Genomic DNA, 21,818 nt, shown 5'->3' with positions numbered 1-21,818 from the left:
CTGTTATCAAAGTGCAGATTTGATAATGATCTTTGGAATAATGCAACAAAATAATTTGAGTTAATTTCTGTTCAGAATAGTTAAGATATGTTCAAGAAGGTTGTTTTCATAGTATCATTAACATAAAACAAATTACAAAGCTACATATTCTTTCATTTTTGAAATTGAGATCATCACCTCAAATCAAAATTACATTAAGCTGATACACTTGAAATTTTTCATGTGTTTTTTAGGAAAAAATGAAAAACGGAAAAGATAAAATTAGAAATTATTTCTGATGCAATTGAATCTATAACATTTTTCAATAATTTTAACATATTTATTAAAAATGAATTACTTCATGATATCCAGTTTTGCCTTTTTATTCCAGAACTTTATGAACTAATGCACTCAGTTCTTGCTACATGACTTTGGACATTTGAAGTGTAATTAGAACAAGAGCTCTCAGCACTGATTATTGCCTTTGTTTAGCATTATTTGTGTTTTTGTCAAGTTTCTTTTCAGTTTTTGCTCTACCTTCTATCGATGAGCAAACAATGTTAAGCACATATAAATTTCCACATGGAAAAATTTTGAATATATACTATAAACAAGAATTAAAGAAGCTAAAGAATTTTAGTAGTGATATGCAGACACTAATTAGTGAATTGTGGATTTAAACTCAATGTTGTGTCTGATCTACAGTATCTTGAAGATCCTCATACACACAATTTAAATATAAGTATCAAATATAAACAAGTATTTAGATGCTATAATATAGTGATTCCCCCTTTAACATTTATTATTTTGTAGCTTCATATATATGTATATATATATATACAAAAGTTTATCTACAGTCAGTAAAGATGAAAAATTATGATCTCTATTATTTTGTGTAATGGAGGACATTCAGGAATGTATGTAACTTACTGGAAGAGTTGTATATACCTAGAAAAAATGATTGCATGTGAAAAAAAGTACCCACTTTATCTATGATTTTTGCATATTATATTCTAAATCACTCTATGTCATTATAAAATCCTTGTTCCGTAAGTTGTTTGTCCAGTAACAGATTCTCTGACACTCCCCATATAGTCAGTTTATTTATTCCAATGTTGCTTAACTCTCCATATTTCCTATATAACATTTTTCTCCCAAATTCTTTTTTCCCCTTTATTTTATTTTATTTTTTTTACAGTTGTAGATTTACAATTTTTTGTGCTTTGGTTTCAATTATACAATGATCAGATACCCATCCCTCCACCAGTGCCCATTTTCCACCACCATGGATAATATCCCTCCCACCCCCATCCCCCATCCCCCTGTCTCTGTGGCAGGGCAATCCCCTGGGTTCTCTCTCTCCTTTTGGGTGTTGTGGTCTGCAAAAGAGGCATTGAGTGGCAAACATGTTCAGTCCATAGTCGACTTTCGACATGCATCTCCCCTCCTGGGAGGATCCTCCAAACATCCTTTATTTGGTGCTCCCTTCTCTATCTGAACTGCCCTTTCCTCTAGGATACCCGGCTGGCCTCTGAGTTATGGAGTAATCCTCCTGGTGCTGATCTCAGCTATTCTTGGGTATTAATCTCATATTTTGTTACTTTATATCCCCCAGATGAATGCAATCTTTCTATGTCTATCCCTCTCTTTCTGACCCATTTCGATTAGCATGATACTTTCCATGTTGTACCACTTCTATGTAAATTTCATGACTTCATCTTTTCTAAGAGCTACATAGTACTCCATTGTGTAGATGTACCAAAGTTTCTTTAACCAGTCATCTGTTCTTGGGCATTCAGGTTTCTTCCAGTTTCTGGCTATTGTAAAGAGTGCTGCAATGAACAAACAAGTGCAGATGTCAATTCGACTATACATTTTTGCCTCTCTGGGATATATTCCCAGGAGTGATATTGCTGGGTCAAATGGGAGCTTAATTTCTAATTTTTTGAGAATCGTCCATACTGTTTTCCAGAAGGGCTGAACCAGTGGACATTCCCACCAACAGTGAAGGAGTGTCCCTTTCTCGCCACATCCACGCCAGCATCGGTTGCTTTTGTTCTTTTGAATGTGGGCCAGTCTCTGAGGTGTGAGATGGTATCTCATTGTGGTTTTGATCTGCATCTCCCTGATGATTAATGATGTAGAGCATTTTCTCATGTGCTTTTTTGCCATTCGGATTTCTTCTTTGAGAAAGTTTCTGTTCATTTCATTGCCCCATTTTTGGATGGGGTTGGATGTTTTCTTCTTGTGGAATTTAACCAGTATTTTGTATATCCTGGATATCAACCCCTTGTCAGATGTGTATTCGGTGAATATCCTTTCCCATTCTGTAGACTGTCTTTGTATTTTGGTCACTGTTTCTTTGGAGGTGCAGAAGCTTCTTAGTTTAAGATAGTCCCATTTATCTATCTCTGTTTTCACTTGCTCGGCCAGTGGTGTGGCATCTTTGAAGATACCATTAGCTTCAATGTCATGGAGGGTTTTGCCAACTTTATCTTCAATGTACCTTATGGTTTCTGGTCTGATGTTGAGGTCTTTAATCCATTTTGATCTTACTTTTGTACATGGTGTTAGACAGAGTTCTGAGCCCACTTTTTTGCATGTAGCCATCCAGTGATGCCAACACAATTTATTAAAGAGGCTTTCCTTACTCCACTTCACATTACTTGCACCTTTATCAAAGATTAGATGAGCATATGATTGAGGGAGATGTCAGTGTATTCAACCCTGTTCCATTGGTCTGCAGTTCTGCCTTTGTTCCAGTACCATGCTGTTTTAATTATTACTGCTTTGTAGTACAGTTTGAAGTTCGGGAGGTTGATTCCTCCCATTTTCTTTTTCCCAAGAATTGCTTTAGCTATTCGTGGGGGCTTATTGTTCCATATAAATTTCAGGAGTGTTTGCTCCATTTCTTTGAAGAATGTCATGGGTATCCTTATAGGGATTGCATTGAATTTATACAATGCTTTCGGTAGTATTGCCATTTTGCCAATGTTAAGTCTCCCGACCCATGAGCAGGGGATATCTTTCCATTTCCTCATGTCCTCTTTTATTTCCTGAAGTAGCATTTTGTAGTTTTCTTTGTACAGGTCCTTTACTTCCTTAGTTAAGCTGATTCCTAGGTACTTGATTTTCTGGGGCACAATTGTGAACGGGATTTTTTTTTAATGTTGCTTTCTTCTCTCTCACTGTTTGCGTATAGGAAAGCCATGGACTTTTGGGTATTGATTTTATAACCTGCAACTTTACTATACGAGTCTATTGTTTCTAGGAGTTTTTTGGTGGAAGTTATTGGGTTCTCTAAGTAGAGTATCATATCATCTGCGAATAGTGAGAGCTTGATTTCTTCCTTTCCTACCTGAATGCCCTTAATATCTTCTTCCTGCCTAATCGCTATTGCAAGTACTTCCAGTACTATATTGAACAGCAGTGGAGAAAGTGGGCATCCCTGTCTCGTCCCTGATCTTAGAGGGAAGGCTCTCAGTTTTTCCCCATTGAGGATGATGCTTGCTGTAGGATTGTGGTAGATGGCTTTAATTATGTTGAGGAAGGTCCCCTCTATACCCATTTTGGCTAGGGTTTTCATCATAAAGGGGTGCTGGATCTTATCAAATGCTTTCTCTGCATCTATTGATATGATCATATGCTTTTCATCTTTTCTTTTGTTGATATGGTGGATTATGTTGATTGATTTCCGAATGTTAAACCATCCTTGCATCCCTGGGATGAATCCTACTTGGTCATGCTGTATGATCTTTTTGATGAGAAGTTGGATTCTATTTGCTAGTAGTTTGTTGAGGATCTTTGCATCTGTGTTCATCAGGGATATCGGCCTGTAATTCTCTTTCTTTGTGGTATCTCTGTCTGCTTTTGGTATCAGTGTGATATTTGCTTCGTAGAAACTGTTCGGAAGTGTTTTTGATATTTCAATTTCGTGGAAAAGCTTAAAGAGCATTGGGAGTAAGTCCTCTTTAAAGATTTGGAAGAATTCACTAGTGAATCCATCTGGGCCAGAACTCTTGTGCTTGGGGAGACTTTTTATTACCATTTCAATTTCCTTGATGGTGTAGGTCTGTTCAGGTATTCCAGGTCTTCTTGGTTCAGCCTTGGGAGTCTGTAGGAGTCTAGGAATTTATCCATTTCCTCGAGGTTTTGATGTTCCGTGGCATAAAGCTTCTCAAAGTACTCCCTAAAGATCCTCTGAATTTCTGTGGTTTCTGTTGTAATGACCCCCTTTTCATTTCTGATTCGGTTTATTAGGGTTTTCTCTCTCCCTTTCTTTGTGAGTTTTGCTAGAGGCTTATCGATCTTGTTAATTTTCTCAAAGAACCAGCTTTTGGTTTTATTGATCTTTCGGATTGTTTTTTGGGTTTCCATCTCGTTAATCTCTGCTCTGAGTTTTATTATTTCCTTTATCCTGTTCGGGTTGTGCTCCTTTTTTTGGTCCTTCTCCAAGCTCTTAAGCTGTGAGGTTAGGTTACTTATGTGTGCTCGCTCCTCCTTCCTGAGGAATTCTTGTAGAGCTATAAACTTTCCTCTTAACACAGCCTTTGCTGTGTCCCATAAGTTTTGGTAACTCGTGTTCTCATTTTCATTCGTTTCTAGGAATCTTTTGATTTCCTCTTTGATTTCATGCCTAATCCACTCGTTGTTCAATAGTGCACTGTTTAATTTCCAGGTGTTTGATTTAGTTTTCTGTTTTTGTGTGTGATTTACTTCTAATTTCAGCGCATTATGGTCTGAGAAGATTGTTGATACAATCTCTACCTTCTTAATTTTATGGAGGCATGTTTTGTGGCTCAGCATGTGGTCTATCTTGGAGAATGTTCCATGTACGCTTGAGAAGAATGTGTATTTAGCTTTTTGTGGATGAAGTGTCCTGTATATATCTACTAAGTCCCTTTCTTCCATTGTTTCCCTCAAATGAAGTATGTCCTTGCTAAGCTTGAGTCTGGTTGATCTATCAAGAGGTGACAAAGCAGTGTTGAAGTCTCCCACTAGTATTGTGTTGCTATTGATGTCTTTTTCCAAATCTATGAGTAGTTGTTTTAAGTACTTTGCTGGTCTCTCATTAGGTGCATATACATTTATTATTGTAAGTTCTTCCTGTTGTACAGATCCTTTGATCAATAAGAAATGGCCTTCACTGTCTCTTATGACCTTCCTCACTCTGAAATCGATGTGGTCTGATATAAGGATGGCTACCCAAGCTTTTTTATGGGAGCTGTTTGCCTGTAGGATTGTTTTCCAGCCTTTGACTCTGAGTCTGTGTTTGCTTTGACTATTGAGATGCGTTTCTTGCAGGCAGCAGAATGTTGGGTTCAATTTTCTAATCCATCCTGCCACTCTATGTCTTTTAATTGGTGCGTTTAGCCCATTGACATTGAGAGAGATTATTGTTATGGGATTTTGTCCCATCGTTCTGTTAAAATTTGGTGTATTTGAGGGGCCTTTCTTGCCTTAAAGTAGCCCATTTAGTTGTTCTTTTAATCACGGTTTTGAGTCTATGAAGTTCCTGAACTGTTGTTTGTCTGTGAAACTGTGTGTTGTTCCTTCTATTATGAATGAGAGTCTTGATGGGAAAAGTATTTTTGGGGAGGCATTTATTTCATTGAGTTTTTTTACTATGTCCCACCACTGTTTTTGGGCCATGAGGGTTTCATCAGAAAAATCAGCTGTGAATTTTAAGGATGCTCCTTTGTAAGAGATTTCTTTCTTCGATCTTGCTGCTTTCAGAATTTTGTCTCTGTCTAAGGTTTTGGTCATTTTGATCAGAATGTGTCTTGGGGTATTTTTGTTCGGATTTCTTCTAGCTGGTACCCTTCGGGCCTCCTTAATGTGGTCACAAGTTTTCTTCAGCTCTGGAAATGTTGTAGCAATGATGTCTTTGACAGTTTCTTCTTCATCGAGGTTTTCTTCCTGTACCTCTGGGACTCCAATAATTCTTATGTTACCCCTCTTGGCTTTATCACGATCTTCTCTTGCCATCTGTTCCCGAATTGTGAGTCTCTTTTCCATTTTCTGCTCTTTTCTGGAGAGTCTCTGAACTTCATCTTCGAGCTCACTGATTCTGTTCTGAGCCGCTCTTACTCTGCTGCTGAGGCCTTCCACTGAGCTTTTCAATTCGCCTACGAGATTTTTCAGGTCTGACATTTCTGATTGCATTTTCCTCATTTCTGCCTTCAGATCCTCTTGTCTTCTATTGGCATTGCTTTCCATTGTTTCTTTTAATTCCCTAAGCATCCTAAGTAGCTCCCTTCTGAATTCCTTGTCAGAGAGGTTGTCTAACACTATAGTACTGTTGGTGTCATCTGGGCTAGACTCTTCAATATGAAAGTTTGGTGGGCTTTTGCGTTGCTTTACCATTGTGAGAGGTGTGGTTTAGTCCTTCACGTTCACTGTTACTATTCTGCTTGATATGCAGTGTGAGTTAAGATAGGCTTATGAGTTATTGGCTACTGTGTTTCTAGTGGCTGAGCTAAACTAGAGAAGTTTCCATCTAAGAAGGTAGCTTATGGTTCCTATGGCATACGTAGTGGGAAAATACGCGGCCGCGGCTCCGGAAAGAGTCTCTGCCACTGGCGAGGAGTTGGGAACGTCTCCTGTTTGGAATTGGAGCCGTTCAGCTTTGTTGCCCAGAGCTGGGCCTCTGTGCCCGTCCCACGCAGATCAGGGGTTGAAAACCGACTTTCTAGGGGCTGGTTCTAGCTGCGCATGCCCAGAGAGGGACCCAGGCCCTTGGGGGCGGGCTGTACCTGTTGGAATTGGAGCCATTCAGCTTTGTTGCCCAGAGCTGCGCCTCTGTGCCCGTCCCACGCAGATCCTACCACATTCTTAATTTTACAAATAGTTCTCTATTTTACTATTTTCATTTCTCTTATTTGCACTGACACCAACCACTGCTGTTTGACTTTAACCCCAACTCTTCTATTTAACATTCTCTCAATAAGATCAAGGGACAATTGTCTTCTCTAACTCCAACTCTTTTAATATTTGACCCTCTTGACTTTCCTTCCCATGCTCTGTAACATGGACTGTAGTGACAAAATTCTCCATTTGTTCAGCATTCGCCTTTCTGGACCCTCCTCCTCATTCTCATCATTGCATTTATATATCGAGGATAAAAAGAACAAAGATTTATTTCTCCGTTAAACTCGGTAGTCATCATTCTCTTCAGGTAGCCAGACAGCTGGGGAAGCGTCTCTGAAGTCTGAAGTTCACAGTGGCAGAGGCGCAAGTAAACTCAGCCAAGAAGCAACCATCACTGAAGTTTCTGTCATTTCATTTCTATCACATTTCATTGGCCAAAGCTAGTCAACATGACCTAATCCAACTCCTACAGGCAGAGATATCTGGTCTTCTTCCTGGGAGTACGTGATGTGTGCTACAACCTCTGTATTCTCCATTTGCATTCTGGATTTATGTTCCATGCCCTCGATTCTTATGGAAGAGTTAAAAAATGGGGCAAGTAGGACGGGAATAGGGGGACCCCAAAGTAGTACAAATATGGGGCAGCAGAAACAGTATAGTGGATAGGGTGCTTGCCTTGTATGTTGTTGATGTGGCTCAATCCCGGCATCCCATATGTCTCTCCCTCCCCAACAATACCAGGGATACTTTCCGAATGCAGGTCCAAGAGAAACACTTGAACATTGCTGGGTGTGACAACCCCCACCCCCCTAAAAAAAGTAATGGAATAAATAAAACAAAGCATTCATATATTTGGTAAGTTTAATTTGTTTTTCTTTTTTGGACCACACCCAGCCATCCACAGGGGTTACTACTGGTTCATACACTCAGGAGTTACTCCTGGCGGCGGTGCTCAGTGGACCATATGGGATGCTGGGAATTGAACCCGGTGTACCGCATGCAAGGCAAACGCCTTACCAGCTATGCTATTGCTCCAGCTCCGAGTTCACTTTTGTTTAATGCTTTGTTGTTTGTTTGGGAGGGACACACCAGGTTCAAAGGGTCACCCTATGCTCAGAGATTACTCCTGGCTTAGTGCTCAAAGATCACTCACTTCTGGTGATGCTCCAGCAAGAACCACATGCAGTGTCAGGGATAGAACCTGAATTGGGTTCATGCAAGGCAAATGTCTTAACCTTTGTGTTACCTCTCTGTTCTTGTGTAAATTTAAGTTTATAATTCAGAACTTTTCTATGTCACTGTAACCTACACGTATTTATAGTTTCAGTTCCATTGGTTTCAGTTATTTTTTTCACCAAAATTGGTCTGAAATATACATAAAATAAGATGCTTTGAGACAGGCACTATTTTATAATAGTATATTGTAATTTTCCTATTTAATTATGAGTTATTGGCGCTGTTATTGTGATTAATTTAAAAATTAAATTTGTCATAGAAATTTATATTCATAAAAAATACACAGCAGGAAAATATGTTTGCTATTATTCATGATTTTCGGCAGTCACTGGGGGTCTAGAAATATAACACTAGTCTATAAGGGCATTACTATGTATCTAGTTATATGTCACGGTCATGGTCCTCCCGTTGTTCATCGATTTGCTTGAGTGGCCCAGTAATGTCTCCATCATGAGACTTGTTGTTACTGTGTTTGGCATATCGAATACGTCACAGGTAGCTTGCCAGGCTCTACCGTGTGGACAAGATACTCTCGGTAGCTTGCCAGGCTCTCCGAGGGGGCCAAGGAATCGAACGCGGGTCGGCCATGTTGGCCGCTTGTAAGCCAAATGCCCTACCACTGTGCTATCGCTCCAGCCCATCTAGTTATATATAAAATTATAACATTAATTAGAATGTTTAGAATAGTTACAAGGTCTGTGTGTGTGAAACTAAAATGATTTTTATAATCTTTATCTTAGAAAAAACTGAGGTGATATCTAGTCTAAGAATTTATTACAAATAAAAGATTAAATGTCAGTATTTTCACAGAGTAATAGTTCGTTGGTAGATTAATCAGCTTTAATACTAGGTTTTCCCAATGCTATAATCATACACTCATCTTTGGATTATGCCATTTTTGTATTAGCCAAAAAAGTGGGTAAGCAGAGAAGCAGACTACTGTCATTCAGTGGTAACACAGATTTGATTTTTATTGTAGTCCATTGTAAAGATTTGATAGTAGGAAGGAGTAAGTTATGTGGTAGAAAATTTTTGCACTTACAGAGAGAGGCTGAGGTCTTGTTGCAGGATTTGGTTTATTGGTTTAAGTTGGAAAGTTGCAAAGAACTTTCTGATGCCCCACAAATTAGAATAGGTTTACTATAATTTAATTCCTGCGTCTACTATGAAATATTAAGTTATACTGCATTACTATTACTAGAGCTATCCTTAAAATAGTTCTACTTAAAAAAACAATATTAAGATGATGAAAAACTCAGCTACTTTATTATTTTGGTTTGTCATATATAAGAGAAGAATGTCTTAAAAGTAGTAGTCCTTTTTTGGCAAATACGGTTTTGCTTACTGTGACTGACAGTTTATTATATCCATGTTCATTATGGAAAGCATATCATTTGAGAGCAGTGGTTTGTAAGAGGAAGCAAATGCAAAGGTTTGGAGGGGAACCGAAGTTATTCTGTTAACCAAATAAATCTTAAAATACTTTTTATTTTGTAGCAACCTATAATCTTCTTACACTTGTTTTTGTATTGTCACTATCACTGTCCTCCCATTGTTCATTGATTTGCTCAGGCAGGCCCAGTAACGTCTTCATTGTGAGACTTGTTGCTACTGTGTTTGCCATATCAAATACATCACTGGTAGCTTGCCAGACTTTGCCATGCGAGCGAGATACTCTCGGTAGCTTGCCAGGCTCTCCCAGAGGGGCGGAGGAATGGAACCCAATTCAGCTGAGTCAGTCGCATGCAAGGCAAACGCCTTACCACTGTGCTATTACTATAATCAGGTAAAAAAATAAAAGTACTCTCACTCCAAAGAACACCTGATTCAGAATTTATTGTTGCAAGATTTCAGAGAAATGTATTGGGGTTCAGGATCAAAAATACATATCTAATAAATATTTAATCAAATATTAAGTAAAAATCTATTGCAATAGAAATTGTTTTAATGTTCATGCTTTTATCCTCGTAGAATTATAAAATATTTATCAGTATCTCTTTTTAATGTATTAACTTTTACATTTCAAGAATTTTTTTGAGCTTTTTTGATTCCTTCTCTCTGGTACATTTACATAAAAAATGAGAAATCATCCCATATTGCTGTGAAAAGTTAGAATGATTGTCAAGTGTGGAAGTAGAAAGGAAGAGGTGATTTTGAGGATTGAAAGTAAAAGCAGGACAGAGGAGCGACACTTCCAAGACTAGAATGATCAAATACGTGTGATTTTTGCAAGTATGGGCGACCTGCATTTTGATCATATGCCACATTCAAATCCAAATTTTCAGGGCCAGGATATGTGAAAAGCTTTTTTTCCAGATTCCTGAACTCTCACCCAATCTCTTAAAAAAATTGTGGTCAATATTCACGGTCACAGTCCTCCTGTTGTTCATCGATTTGCTTAAGCGGGCCCAGTAACGTCTCCATTGGAGACTTCGTTGTTACTGTGTTTGGCATATCGAATACGGCATGGGTAGCTTGCCAGGCTCTGCCTTGCGGGCGAGATACTCTCGGCAGCTTGCCGGGCTCTCCGAGAGGGGCGGAGGAATCGAACTTGGGTCGCCCTGCCACTGTGCTATCGCTAAATGTTGATAAATTTCACCCAGTTCTATAGTTGTCGACAAATGACATAGTAGAGATCACTGTGACCAGTCATCCAAAGTTCTGAGTTTTACATTTTTTGCAATCCTAGACTTTCAAAGAAAATAAAGGCCCTCCCGTTGATCGTCGATTTGCTTGAGCGGGCCCAGTAACGTCTCCATTGGAGACTTTGTCGTTACTGTGTCTGGCATATCGAATACATCACGGGGAGTTTGCAAGGCTCTGCCGTGCGGGCGAGATACTCTCGGTAGCTTGCCGGGCTCTCCGAGAGGGGCAGAGGAATTGAACTCGGGTCGGCCATCTTGGCCGCTTTGTAAGGCGAACGCCCTACTGCTGTGCTCAAAAAAAATATTGTATATAAATATAAAACCCTCCAGATGACTGATATTGAAATCTCCACTGGTCTGTGATGGGCCTAGTATCAAATTCAAAGGGCAAAAACAGAATCATAATTTTTAAAAAGCTTCCAAAGTATTACATTAAATATCAGCAATGTAAACAACTTTTCAGAGATGTGCATGTAACACTATATGCCCTATTAAAATTATAGGGTCTTATCCATATATACCCTATTAAAGTTATATTGAAATTTACTGTGTTTAAGGGCTTAGTAAGCAGTCCTGAGAAAACTTATCAAAAAAGTATAAAAATTTTCAAGTTAATCCAGAGTATTAAAGATATTTTTAGCTTTATGCTTGTTGACATTTTAAATCAGATATATTAAGTATGGGCCTGCTTGAGCAAATCAATGAACAATGGGAGGACAGTGGACAGTGGACAGGTAAAATATAATGATATTCATAATTTAAAGCATATAATATAATAAATAGATTTTAATGAAAAATATAGCTCTAAATTAACAAAATCAAGACACATAAATTTTCCTTTAAAAAAAAGTGGTTGTGGGGCAGGAGTGATAGTTCAGCAGGAAGGGCATTTGCCTACTTGCCTTGTACACTGCTAAAACAGGTTCAAACTCTGCATCCCATATCATCTTCTGAGCACCACCAGGAGCAATTCCTGGGTGCATAGACAGAAATAAACCCTGAGTATCATCAGGCATGACCCAAAAAGGAAAAAAAAAAAGTGATTGTTTCTTCTAAACCTTTGTGGTCCTAAACCTAGTTAACCATTGTTCTGCAATCTATCACTACAGTTTTTCCTTTTCTAGAATGTCTAGCAATTATTTAGGTTGTTCCTGTCACTTACCACAGTGCTTTTCAGTTCATCCATGCTGCTGCTCTTATCAGCCATTCTAGTAAGAAGAGCAAAGAGTTTAAATTTTAATTTCATTTATATGCAAATAAATCTAACCTATTTACATTCATTCTAAGAGAAGATGCCGATGCTATCACTGTTGGGTGAGAAAAAGAACTTTATTGCTCTGCACCTTTCATCATATTCTATTTTCCTTCCAAGAATACAAGTGAATTTGTTATGATACACAAGGGGAGAACTCTGAGCTTGTGATATTCCAGCAAACCTGCTTTGCTTCAGCACTGAAGAAGACATTATCTACATTGCGCTAGCCAGGAAAAGGAATGGTGGAATATAGGCTATTTCTGTTCTCCCAACCTTTATATATATATATATATATATATATATATATATATATATATATAAACTTCTTAAATGTTAGTCTGGGAAAAGACTATAAAAACTGTTGAAACTTCACAGAGACTTGTCACAAAGTTACTCCTTTTATTGGTAGCAGAGCAGTTCATTGAAATGGAGACACTCCCTAATTTATTCATTCACCAGTCTATGAATTGTTGGCTGTTTCTAGATTTTGTAAAGTTCTCCGAAGTTATTAGGTCGCCTCATTGAAATTATCTTTAATCCAGTCTTCCTTATCATTTGAACAAGTGTTAGAAAAAAATGTTAACAAAGTTCTTTATATGCTGTAGACAAGATTCATAATAAACTGTCCATTTTCCTAATATTTTTATCTATGTGTATGGCTTACATTTTCATTTGGGCAGGGAAATTGCCTTTTGCAATGTACTAATTTTCAGTTTTTGAACTCCATAGAACAATCTCCTGTGCAGATCATATTTTTTGTATCTTGTTAAAAATATTTGCGTGCCAGGATCACAAAGATGTTTGCCTGTTTGCTTACATAACTTTAACTCTTTCATTTCACTTACAGCAAAATTTAATTCTATTTTCCTATGTATTATAAAGGGATATTGGACATAGTCCCTTTCTTTTTTTATATGGAAATTCAAATGTTCTAACATTATTTATTGAAAGGCTTTACTTTTACTTTTGAAGTACTTTAATGCTTATGCCAAAAATCAATTACTGAATCAGTCTGGGTCTATTTCCGTTCTCTATTTTGCTCCATTGATTATTTGTTTAACCTTACATTAATGTCATGGCATCTTGATGATTGTAACATTCTAGTAAGTCTTAAAAGCACATATTGGCTCTCCTCTAAAATAGTTCTTTTTCAAGTATTTCCCTGATTCCTGCAGGTTCAATGAATTTTCATTAAAATATATCGTCTTACCAAATTTAATGGGATTATTGCTTGATTGTGCAGAATCTGAGAACCAATTTGTGTGATATTTGGCATCTCATTGTTACTCTATTTCCTTAGTATGTTATAATATTTTTGTGAATTATATCTTTGGCTGGTCATTTTCTGGTGTTTTATTCTAACATTATGAATATTTCTCCACAGAAGCATAGGTTGTAAGCCCAAGATAGAAAATTTTCAACATTTCTGTAGAATTATCTGAATGCACGTGCGTTTACTTATCCTTATTTTTTTTGGTCACACTTTCTGCCGGCTTTTTCACTTAACTATTGCTGCTTATTCAATTCAGCAAGTCTACTCAATCCCAGCTCTATCTTAAATCTACTCTCTTTCAAGCTTAAAGACAATTTTAAATGGTAAACTTCTCCCTTTTCTTCCTGTGCTACATGATGCCTAATGTCTAAATAGGTTTTCATATACAGTCAAACTTCATTATTTATTAATTACATTTTTGACAATTCATATACTGCTAAAATAAAGGTACAACTCTCAAAAATGTGGTGCTTTTGGATTACTGAGAGACATAGGTACAGGGTAGAAAAACATGGAATCAATCACATACACCTTCCCAGCACGTCAAATAGAGTAATAACTCTGCATTCTTGCTTCAACTACTCTAAAAAATTATCCACTTCAAGTCTATCTAGTCACGGTCACGGTCCTCCCATTGTTCATTGATTTGCTCTAGCGGCCCAGTAACGTCTCCAACATAAGGCTTGTTGTTACTGTGTTTGGCATATCGAATACGTCACGGGTAGCTTGCCAGGCTCTGCCATGCGGGGAAAATACTCTCGGTAGCTTGCGGGCTCTCCGAGAGGGGCGGAGGAATTGAACTCGGGTTGGCCATGTTGGCCGCTTGCAAGACAAACGCCCTACCGCTGTGCTATCACTCCAGCCCCCAAGTCTATCTAGTATAATTTTTAAAAAGTTTGTATTTCTGGATTTCTGGTTTTTCTTTCCCGTTTTGGCGGGGGGGGGGGGGTTAAAGAGGTCAGTGGATTTTGGATATCTTTATCCACTTTTGGAATGAGGGTAATGTTGGCCTGATTGAAATAATTTTTAGTTTTTCAAATTCTGGACATTTTTAAGAAGGGTAAGTTAATAGTTCCTCACTGAAGTTTAGATAGAACTCATTAGTAAACCTGGATAACCTAAGCTTTTGTCTTGAGGGAAAATTTACTATTTCCATTTCCTTACCAGTATTTGAACTGTTTACATTTTTTACTTCCTCCTAATTCAATCTTGGTAGGTTGTATGATTCCAGATATTCTTCCATTTCTTCTAAATCTCTAATAAAATAAAGCTATTTAGAGTAATTTCCTATCATTGTTTGGTATTTCTGTCATGTATATTATAGTTTTTCCTCTTTTATTTATGATATTATTTTTTAATGAATCTAGCTAAGGTTTGTGAATCATTTTAATTCTTTTAGAAACCATCTCCAAGTTTTATTAATTTTAGAAACTTCTATATCATATATGTTTTGATTTTTATCATTCCCTTCCTTCTACTTACTTTGGGTTTCAATTGCTGTTTTGCTAGTTAACAAGGATGTGAATTTACAGTTTTAGTTTTCCCTTATTTTCTGATGTAAGCTATATTGGTAAGTGTTTTTATCTAGTATTACTTTTGTTGCATCCCAAAAGTTTTATTATGTTGTGTCTTTATCCTTGTGTTTTGGAACTTTGTTGGTGGGTATAACTCAATAATGTGGTATTCCTAAAGCTTATAAATTAACACTATTGTAAACCATAATTTACCTCAATAATAAAAGTGAAAAGATGATTATTAAAGGCAACAGTAAAATATATACAGCTTTTAATTTTCTTCTCATATTATTTCATAAGGTATGTAAGTTAACAAAAATAAATGTGTGAGAAAGTGTGAGATAAAAAGAAAGAACCCTCAAGCTCTGAACTTTGGACAAGAAAACTTATTTTCAGTAAGTAAATATGAATTTAAATTGTCCACCCAGATGTCTCCTTTTATTTTCTTCCTATAAAAACTCCTTACTTAACACTAACAAAACTTTAACTGCATTATATCCAAATGGGTACTAAACATGTTGTCACATTTGTAACTTCTTGACACATCTGTAGTTAGAACCTAATTTGGTCACCTCGGGTATCTTTCATCAGACTCAATAATGATCACAATCTCCAGACATCCCTGCATTAATGATGGTCTATATTTAGGTGTGTCTGTGTATATAACTAATGTTTATTTAGCTTGTCTTCTTAAGAACTGGGTTTTGTCTTTACAAAACGTTAACTTTCCCTTACATTTAGCAAGGCCTAACCTTTTAATGGATAAGACCTATATATCTAACAACTTATATACATACACTATCACGCATTCCTAAAGGCCTGAAAGACTGGTACTTGTGCCTGAGCATGTGTGTACATACATATCTGTGTGTTAGTGTTGCATTCAAAGATTCCCTTAACTTCATATAAAATTCAGACAAAATTCTCACACAGATGTGAAATCTTCTTAATTATTCATTTTGAACTAGTAAGATTTCCCTGCCCCCAAGAATCATGTAACTGTTTCTTGTGTCCATATTTAAAAGTTAGTAGTAAGTAAATAGAGTATTGTAGTAATGACACTTTTTGATTTTCAAGGAAGTTCTGTATTTAATCTTTTTCATACATTCTCACTTCATATATTTCATACATTCATACATTGGGCTGGAGCAATAGCACAGCGGTAGGGCATTTGCCTTGCACGTGGCTGGCCCAGGTTCACTTCCTCTACCCCTATCAGAGAGCTCGGCAAGCTACAGAGAGTATCTCACCCGCACTGCAAAGCCTGGCAAGCTACCCATGATATATTGGGTATGCCAAATACAGTAACAACAAGTCTCACGATGGTGACGTTATTGGGCCCGCTCGAGCAAATCAATGAACAATGGGAGGACAGTGACAGTGACATACATTCTCTATTAATTATTTGGTCCACTGTTTGATTCAGAAAGCAAGGTTGCCCTAAACCAATGAAAAAAACTCCAAAAGACTCCAAAGAAATACATTTCCTTCTATGTATGAATGTAGTTATGCTAGGAAAGATGAAATTAGAAAGCAAATACAAATATTGAGTGGATTTCTGTGGGAGAAAAGAGTTTCTTGTGGAATTTCAGAAGACAGACCATTTCAGCTAGGCAATAGTTACAGGGGCAAGGTTGATCCTGAGGTGAAATAACAATTATAAAGACATTTAGACAGGTCATAAATATAATTATACTAGAAACTAGCCTACACAATAATTGTAGAAGGTATGACAGGTCCTAGGATTTCCCACTTCACACACTTGAAATTAATTCATAATGTTATGTTTATAATTATAAAATTTCCAGGAGCTCCTAAAATCTTCTGTCCCAAACTTGCTTAATATTTTCTTGGTCTTATGTCCTGTGGTGCCAGAGTGTGTTAGTCAGAGGCTTCTAAATCTTTTAACAAAAGTATGCAGATTGTGTGATTCATTTGATCATGCCTGGTCTCCCCATTGGCACAGGAATGTACTACAAAAACAAGGCCACTCACTCCAGTTTTCTTTATGCACATGGACACAGAAAACACTGCAATAACTATGCGACATTTAAAAAGACCCCCCCCCCCCCCCCCCCCCCCGCCACATCAATTAAATCTCTTGAATGGGCCTTGAATGGGCAGCTCAGATTTCTGATTTAGGTGTGTGCTAGAATCTCACTGCTTCCCTGACCTGTTTTCATGCCTACACAAAGCTCTGACAGATAATTATATACTTGCGTGGTGGCAATAACTGCTATGCAAAGTTAGTTAAATTAGTTGATACATATTCTCAGTCTGACATATAAACCATATATTGAGAAGAGTATCAGATTTTTATTTAGAATAAAATTGTATTTGGACCCAGTTTTGCAACTGTTTAAAGGTTTAAACATGGGGAGTCCCTCGTTAAACTCAGCAATCTGCAATCAATTACCTTTGAACAAGTATATCTTTTTTTATTACTGTGATCATGGTTCAATAGCATTAATAATCTGTTACCCAATTAACTTGGAGACCTCTTAACTGTTTTTATACAGTTTATCTTCTGCCCCATGGTTTTCTAAGTAGTGGTTAGAATAATTTTTCTAACACCTTTTTCTTTAAGAAAAATATGACTTTGTAGGATAACATTGCTTTGTCCTTCCTGCATAGCCTCAGGTAGTTTAAGTTTATTGGGTTGCTCCCATCACAGTGCTCCCATTCTTCTGTGTTTATTTGTAACTTCTTTCTTTGTGCTCTCTGGACTTGTAAATATTGTTTTTCTCTTCTGCCTAAGTCCTTTGTATAGTTTTTTCAGAGCAATGTCCTTTTTGTATGGACACAAGAAGATATGCTATGCTTTTGTAACAAGACTCTCAGTGATATTTTCCTCCTAGGCATCTGTTCTCTCAACCTGCCCTTACTTCCTAGCTCCCTCAAAAGCAGGGTCCCGACGAGGGACTGGATGGAAACAGGGCAAGTGGTGAGCTATGTGCTACCCTGGCACCTAGATGGGCCTGGCCAAAGTTCCTAATGCTTAACTATAAGTTAAGAGCTTGGTCATGGACAAATGCTGTCATGATCCAAAAAGTAATAACTAGATTCGGACCCTGCTAGGGATAGGAATGATAAATTTGGTTTGAGAGCTGTAGTCTGAGTCTGTAGCAAGATGTTCCCAGGAGAGCTGCCCTACAAGCCTCAATGTATCTCTTACTGTGCCCATACAAAAAATAGCTAGTATTAAGACGTTGATTGAGTTTTTGGACTGAGGAAAGGAGAAAAACACCCTAAGAGGTATTTTGCCCAGGACCCTCAGGAATGGCTTTGGAATACGTCTTACATGGTGTTTCCTTTGTACCTGGTGGGCCCTCAGGAAGGGCTTTCTTATGTTGATTTTGCTACCAGGCTGGGTGCAGTGTGCTGGGGAGTTGCAGTGGTCAGAGAGCTGGAGAGATGAAAGATAAAGCAGGGCAGCAAGACTGAGTGAGGAGAGACTAGCAAGAGGGACAGAGAGAGAAGAATATAGAAGAATACAGGAGCAGGCACTTGGAGAGAGAGAGCCCAGGCTGCGAGATGGAGCATGGAGAGATAACAGGAGGGACAGGAGCAGACGGGAATGAAGAGCAGCGTGAGACAAGAATGGCGGGGTGGTACTCAGACTGGGGCAGGCGTGTGGGGAGAATGAAGTAAACTGATCAACCACCCAGCTTGGCCCTTGTTTCTTCCTTCATCTGCTCCATGGCCTGGGTCACCCCAGCTGGAGGAACACCCAGGCCCCCCTGAACATGGACGACGAGGGGAGGAGCCACGGCCTCTCCCTGGCCACCCCCCGGGAGACTAGTATACATGACTTAGTCAAAACCTGATTCCACTTAGTTCCTCTGCTCTGTCAGTTCAGTCAGAGGAACTGACTGTTAGTCAGTGTGTAAGCCTCTGACTAACACACTCTGGCACCACAAGACATAAAACCAACAAAATATTAAGCAAGTTTGGGACAGCAGATTTTAGGAGCCCCTGGATTTTATAATTATAAATATAACATTATAACATAACAAATGCCCATGATCTCTAGGCATTTTGTCTTCACCATTAGTCTCTGATTCAAATAATCCTTTATTTCAGAATTTTGTCTGTATCCTTCCTTTTGAATCAGGAACTACATTTATAACTAGCCATTGATATTGTCTTCTAAAAACTTCACAGATTATGTATGTGTATCGGTATATAAAATGCATTATATCACATATGCTATGCCTATACATATATCCGTATGATACATGGGCATGTTCTTATACCAATCAGATACCTAACTCTATCTCTCCTCTATCACTATGTCTCTATCTCTGTGCATAAGCAACTGGAGTAAGAATACTTAACCCGAGAAGTATGCACCTAAATTTATATAACCCATAACTGAAACATTTCATAACAGACTCCACCCAAGTGGGGATAATGAGACCAGAGCCTCCTCAGTCAGACTGGTTGTTCGATGTTCTTCTGAAGGCTTCAATACTGTTAGGCCCTGATGTGCTAGGGATTTCTTTTGCTACTCCAGCAGTTCTTCAAGGACTTCCAGGGTCACCTCCAAGGACCAAATGGGGTTGGCCATAGGCACAGCAAGTGTCTTGACCCTTTCACTATCACCGTGGTCACCAAAATTGGAAGTTTTGCTTTCCCACTAGATCAACTCTAGTTCTGTTAACTTTATTCATTTATTCAATGACTTTCTGAGACTAGGAACTTGAAATTTAGTTCCAAATAGCTCTATTTCACCTAATCAGACCTCAATTCTCTAAATAGACTCCTGACAAATTTTGAACCACATTTGCCTTCATAATATTAAAATTTTTCTATGTTGGTATCTATCTCTTCAACAATTGGTGATCTCATCTGTCAGAGCTTTGAAAGCAGGATCTATCAGGTACTTAGATATATTCCGCCACTGTGAATACTCAACCGTTGCTCTGTACATTGATAAAGGGAAGTCTTGCTGGCACTCCGTGTTTTAGGTGATTCATTCATTATAAATATTTAACACTTTAATGAATATAAACCATGCAGAAGAGTTCTTCTCTAACCCAGCCTTTTTTCTTCCATGGATTCAGCAGCCCAACAGGTTTTTTTTTTTGTAACCAAAGAATTTGGAATTTTTTAATCATTTACTATTAGACTCATCATTCATTTTAAACACATAAAATTCCATTGCTTATTCCTCAGTGCAAAGCCACAAAACAATTTTAAAAATCAATATTTGAGAAACATGTCCTCAAAATATTATTGTCTGAAACAACCTTACGTGATATTTGTATTTTTATCCTATTTGGCAATACTGAAGCCCACTTACGTTTAGATAGATGTACAAAGATACTTGGTTAACTGGTTTTGAAGGTCTAGCGGTGATTATCTTCCAGCTTTATAGTTTTTTTTTTTGCTTTTCAAAACAATTTCCTGCATGTTTAAAATTTGTTATAATGCATATACATTGTTTCTCCTTCAGAATCAATAATGGCATTAAAGTAGATATTGTATCCATTTAATTAGTAATGTACTTGCCAAACTCCTGAAAGAGCTCTTCCCTTGCAGATACTCTTTGTAATGTAAAAGAGGGAGAGTTGATGATTTTCCAATATTTTAAGCAGTGTTCTTTCATCAGGAGTGTGAAGGATTGTAGTTTAACAGTTAGCAGAGTAAAGGATGCAGTTGGAAATTGAGTGTTACATATGAGTGGCAGGGAAGATAGGTGTGTCTGTGTTTGTGTTCCGATGGGTGCATTTGTAATGCATAAAAGAGTGAGAATGAAGAAAAGTAAAAGTGTTGACAAGTGTTTTTCCTTTTCTGAAATTCCAATGAGGCTGACACTCTTGTCTGAACAAATAGCAGGTACATTTTAAACAGAAAATAGAAGAATAGATCAAACTTGTTTGGCTGAAAGTAAACCAGTATTTAAGTTAAGGAAGAGATATATAAAGGTTATAGAATTTCTTTTCCTTCTCTCTCCACTTAAAATAATGGCTTAATGAAGAGACGTAAGAATTATTATGCAGGGGCAGTTAAATCTGAAAACACACTTGTTAAATCACTATGTTTGGGCAATAAGAAGAAGAAAAATACTTTAAAATTATGCCCAACATGCCATGTATGCCAATAAATGTTGCAAGTTGTAACTACTTTGAATTTTTCTAAATGTTAAAGAAGATGGAGTATAGGCTCACCAGAAATAAGACCCATATGCTATTGGAGAATTATCTATTAGGAAATGTGTCCATGTTATGAAACATGATGGTGATTCTAAAGCATCTGCTCATTTTCCTGCTAGTGCATCTCTATGTTGGAGTAATTTAATTTTGCACTTAATTTTGAATTGTTTGGGATAAATACAACTTTCCATGAATAAGAGTTCGTGCAAATCATGAAAAAGTATCTTACCTAGCTTTCTTTGTCGCCTCTAGCACAATGGCAATTTAAATATCTCATGTGAAAAAATGGTAAGTTGGACCAGAGTGATAGTACAATGGGTACTGCTACTGCCTTGCATGCAACTGACCAACACATTTGGTTTTCAGAGCCCTGTTAGGAGTCATTCCTGAGCACAGAGCCAAATCCTGAGCACAGTTGAATGTAGCACACACCCCCTCCAAAACTTATGAATGTTATAAAAAACCATCAAGATCCTTAAGAACAAACCACAAACCTTACTGTTCTTTTCTGGGAAACCAGGGTAGACTCAATACAATTTTGAGTGTAGTTATTCTCACAGGAGGTGAAAAATTTACTACTGCTATAATTAATCATTACCAAGGTTTTGAATGTCAATATATGTGTATATGTGTATTCTATTGTATGTTAATGTCTTCAAATGATAAGATTATTAAATTATGAATCATGGAGATAAGAGATCTATTTCAGAGCGAGTTTTCAAGAAAAATACTTTTAACAGTTTATGATTAGAGGAACAGTGTATTGTATAGGCACCTATTAGAAGACAATAATTTTATAATTGGATACATTTAGGGCCCTTAGTTATTTTTGATATTGGAAACAAAAACAATAACTATAGGGCCCTTATTTGTGCTTGCTGTTATTGT

The sequence above is a fragment of the Sorex fumeus genome, unplaced genomic scaffold, assembly GCF_029834395.1.
Source record: "Sorex fumeus unplaced genomic scaffold, SorFum_2.1 ptg000007l, whole genome shotgun sequence".
In the NCBI taxonomy this organism is placed as follows: Eukaryota; Metazoa; Chordata; class Mammalia; order Eulipotyphla; family Soricidae; genus Sorex; species Sorex fumeus.
The sequence above is the reverse complement of the archived record's forward strand: the minus strand, read 5'-3'. Positions refer to the sequence as shown.